This window comes from Thamnophis sirtalis, unplaced genomic scaffold, assembly GCF_051295495.1.
Source record: "Thamnophis sirtalis isolate CommonGarterSnake01/CBP01778 unplaced genomic scaffold, rThaSir2_p1.2 scaffold_2, whole genome shotgun sequence".
In the NCBI taxonomy this organism is placed as follows: domain Eukaryota; kingdom Metazoa; phylum Chordata; class Lepidosauria; order Squamata; family Natricidae; genus Thamnophis; species Thamnophis sirtalis.
The window spans coordinates 30,632,989-30,637,969 of record NW_028261382.1 but is presented as its reverse complement, the minus strand read 5'-3'; positions in this window follow the sequence as shown (position 1 = coordinate 30,637,969).

Genomic DNA, 4,981 nt, shown 5'->3' with positions numbered 1-4,981 from the left:
AAAACCTGCCGACTGGGAAGAAGCCATGACCGAGCGGAGGTCCCGGGAAAGAGAACAAACGGAAGAGTTTGAACAAAGGTACTTATGCAAAAATTTAGGTAGGGTGAAGAGGCCGAGGGGGGATGGGAGCAAACAAACCCAGAAACAGCTTTTCCCCCCCAGCCAGAGCTGCTGCCAGAGTAGGGCCCCCCCCCAGAAGACGCAGAATGGCAAAAGTACACTTGATTTCTACCTATGGAGTCTTGTGGTCTTCTTTCCTAATTACTCAATGAAGAGGTGCTGACAGTGGGCATCCTAATAGCATCAAAAGCTGATGGACCATCGATCGACCAAGTCTCTTTAAAACAGAGGTCACTATTGTGGCCCGTCAGGAGCTGTTGGAGCTGCCACCAGACTCCAACAGCAAGGGGCCCTATGAGTCAGCCCTGGAGGATGTGGAGGACCCTGGACAGGGTTCCGACTCTGAGCGGGGCGCAGAGAGACTTGTTAGCCACCAGGTGGCGCCTGAGCCTTGGATCAGTGGGAGGGAGACAAGAGAGAGTGATCCAGAAACCACCTGTGATTTATTCCGGGATGCACACCGTCGAAGGGCTACTCGGCGTCAAGAACAACTATGTAATTACAGGAGGTAATTACGCTCAGCTGATGGTCATTAAGCTCCTCTCCCAGACTATAAAAGAGACTGCTTGTGCCACGCCCTTCTTGCTGCCAGAGTTTGTTTGCATTGCTGCCAAGGTTTGTAGGACTTGCTGCCAAAGTCCTTATCTGTTTGTTTATTTGGCTTTCAGCCACCGAGAGTCTGGTCTTGTTATTAAAGGACATTCCATTTTATGCTTGTCTCGGCTTTCGTTACTGGATGGAGGAGGGGGGTCAAAACAGGTCACCAACCTTTCGGACCTCAGGGCCCACTAAATTCATAATTTTAAATCCCGCAGACCACCAACACAATCTGCCTAATGACTAGCTGGGTGGATGTGACTAGGTGGTCATGTGACTGGGTGGGTGTGACCAACTCAACGTCACTCACACATCCAGGGGCGCCTTGCGGGATTCTACATGCCCCTCCCTTCCCAGCCACTCCTCACCTGCCCACCCGGGCCCCAACAGGAAGCAGTTGCTGGAGCAAAGCAGCCACCAGGAGAAAGAGTTGGCAAAACAGCTCAGTTCAAATTCTGACCGAGAAGGAGGCTCGGCCGAAGCACCTCACTGAGGACTACGAGCACAGGCTTTCCAAGCAGAGGGAAGATCTGCGAGAGGGCAAAGCCAGGGGTCGGTGCCTGGGGGCTCAGCGGGCTGAGATGGTCAGCCAGTTCCAGACCATGATGCAGTCCCACTTGAGCCTGCCTCTTCGCCACCAGCAGTGCTTCCCTCCAGCCTTTGCCCAAAGTCCCCCACCAGGAGGCTGAAGCAGACCCCAAGTCGGAATTTCTGCCCCCCTCCAACCCTCACAAAAAGACCCCGAAGGGGGAGTCTCTCTGCAGCAACACAAGCATTCATTGCACATATCCGTCCCAGGGTCCGTAGTTTGAGGACCCCGGATTTAGTGCAATATAAAAAAGGCAAATCATTTGTCTGCGGACCACCAAAATTTTCTTGTGGACCCCCATTTGGTGACCGCTGCTTTAAAACATCTCGTACATGTGATGAATCTTTAGGAATTTCCCATGAGTTTTTGCGGTACCCTTGCCTGCGTTTCTCGATCCTTCTCGGCTCATATTCTCTTTTCAAGATGCTGTATTCAACCGTAGGTTCAACTCATTACAGGGTCTTATCAGCATAACATTTTATTTTCTCCCTTAGCATAGCATACGGTGACCCGAAAAGCAATATCTCAATGCAGTTTATTCAAGAAAAATTATGAGTCACTGTCCCCTTTTCTTCACCTTCTCATTCTCTAAATACTTCGCCAGCTGATATTTTTTTTAATCGCATGTTTTATCTTAATTGCACAATTTAAGGGCACACACAGCCAAGGAAGAAAAAAAAATAAAGTCACGGGAGTTTTGTGGTTGCTAATAAGACAGTGAGTTAATATCAGGAAAAGAGAGTTAAAAAAAGCTTTCTGAAAGTGTGTGTCTGTGTGTGTGTGGGGGGGGGGGGGAACCTAGCTTTTGATTCCAACTCATCCTATGAAAATTACAGGCCAGGATTTCATTTCTGTTGGTAACTTTAAGTTAGTTTCTCCAACAATTTCTTTAATTGCTTAATTTTTTTCCCTATTAGAATGGTGAAGAAAAATGCATGTTTGATTCTGGGTTTTGAGTTTTAAGGTGGCCGGAGACTTATTTTTGGAGCTACTCCCTAAAAATATCTTGAATTGCCTCACTGAGTGTTTTGGCTTATGGGAGGCATGTAAAGAAATGTATATCTATATCATCTAGTAAACTGAAAAAATATTTTTTGGGTTTAATTTAATCCACCTGAAATGCTTTTCTGATCTATCCGGAGCTGGGAATTGTAGCCCGTAAATATATTGGAATGGAACAGAATAGAATAGAATAGAATAGAATAGAATAGAATAGAATAGAATAGAATAGAATAGAATAGAATAGAATAGAATAGAATAGAAGAATAGAGAACAGGCTCGAATTAGAACAGAGAGAATAGAGAGTAGAGAATAGAGAGTAGAGAGTAGAGAGCAGAGAAGAGTAGAATAGAAGAATAGAATAGAATAGAATAGAATAGAATAGAATAGAAAATGTAGAGTAGAGTAGAATAGAATGGGATAGGGAATAGGGACAGAATGGAATAGAACAGAACAAAACAGAAGGATGGTATGGTATGGTATAGTATGGTGTGGGGTGGGTGGGGTAGAATAGAATAGAATAGAATAGAATAACACAGTTAGAAGGGACCTTGAAAGTCTTCTAGTCCAATCCCCTGCTCAGGCAGGAAACCCTATACAATTTCAGACAAATGGTTGTCCAATCTCTTCTTTAAGACTTCCATTGTTGGAGCATTCACAACTTCTGGTGGCAAGTCATTCCGTTGGTTAATTGTTCTCACTGTCAGGAAATTTCTTCTTAATTCTAAGTTGCTTCTCTCCTTGATATATTTCCATCCATCACTTCTTGTCCTGCCTTCAGGGGCTTTGGAGAATAGCTTGACCCTCTTCTCTGCACCTTTTCTAGAGTCTCAACATCTCTTTTATAGTGTGGTGACCAAAACTGGATGCAGTATTCTAGGTGTAATCTTACTAAGGCTTTATAGAGTGGTATTAGTACCCCCCTGAACTTGATTGTATCCCTCTGTTAATGCAAATTAGGATTACAACTCTGGGTGGCTCGATAAGAGAAGATGACAATGGATCAAAAGTCCATAAAATCATTGCAATCGTTTGTTGCAGATCATTGGTCTGGGGAGTAAAGGGACTATCAGCAGAGGGAACAAGGGACAGATTTTATAACAGATTTTTATAACTCCAGGCATTGTGCTTGTCCTCCCTGGAGGGAGGAAATTCAGCCTCCCTTCTAAGGTTGGCACCAAAGTGTGAAAACATGAGGATCACGACTTCCAGACACCTAGGAGGTGCAGCTTAATTGTTTGGGTTTCTATTGTTGCAACTTATCTCCCTGTGTCATACGGCTGAGAACTGGAGCCTTGCCTGCCAGGACGATAATGAATGAACAGCACAGAGAGCTTGTACCTCCGTTGTGTTCCTCAGTTCGGTTAAACACAGAGAGAAAGAGAGAAAGAGAGGGGAGTGAATAAAACAGCACATCTTGGAAGATGTACATGAATGACAGGCATGTAGAAAACAGACCTAAGACAAGGTTTAATTGTCAGTTTGTTGCAGAGAAATCAAATCCAGAAAGCACCCACAGATAACTGATTCAGCTGGATTCATTAACTTCTTTATATACATAGGAATAGATGAATAAATGTACAATACCAACAGGTGATTCTTCCAAGTAAACACAAGGCAGGAAAGTTACAGGCAAACACAAGCAGTTAGTTTCACTTCAGCAGACAAGTTCTAGTTTGCTTCTCAGAACAGCAGATGGCTTAAGTTTCTGTTTCAATTCTCTGCACAGACTCAGATCTGTTTCAGCTCCCATTGGCTGACCTTGTTGCCATGTCTCTCCCAGCCAGTGGTGGGTTTCAAAAATTGTTTGAACCTACTCTGTGGGTGTGACTTCCTTTGTGGGAGTGGCTTGCCACCCGTGTGACCGGATGGGAATGGCTTGCAGCCCATGTGACCCGATATGAAGATGCCGATGACACTTGTCAGAACCACTTTAAATTACCACACACACAGCACTGGCATGCATAAGAATATGATGTAAACTTGTTTTTTAAAAGGCATCTTTGGTTTGCGTTAAAACAACTTCAACACACGCAATGTTCTGATTGCACCACAAACGCAGGAGTCATCCTTACCTTTCACAGAGGCACTGAGTTTTATAAATATGAGCATGATAGTGTAGAATAATCATATCCAAGGACCAGTGGTGGGTTTCAAAAATTTTTGGAACCTCTTCTGTAGGTGTGGCCTGCTTTCCGGGTCCACTGGTGGAACCTCTTCTAACTGGTTCGGAGATTTGACGAACCGGTTATACCGAATAGGTGCGAACTGGTAGGAACCAACCTCTGCTCCCAGCCATGAATATTTTAACATTAACAGATAGGGAGCATTGTAGAAAGACGACATGCAAGAATGGTGTCCATGGAAATTCTCAGTTATCGAACTCATGGTTGGCCCAGAGGTGCTTTTTCAAGAGGCAACTGGACTTTCTAGAAAACCAAAAACCTGAAAACGCACCTTTGGGACATCCAAGAATGATTTAAAAAAAACAAGTGGTATAGGGAGCAGGAACATTGGTAACAGTCTCCTTTAGAAACAACATGGGTTATGTACACTGTTCTAACCCAAAAGTGCTTTTTCCAAAGGCAACTGGAGTTGCTTTATTTTTAGAATAGAATAACAGAGTCGGATGGGGCCTTGGAGGTCTTCTAGTCCAACCCCCTGCTTAGGCAGGAA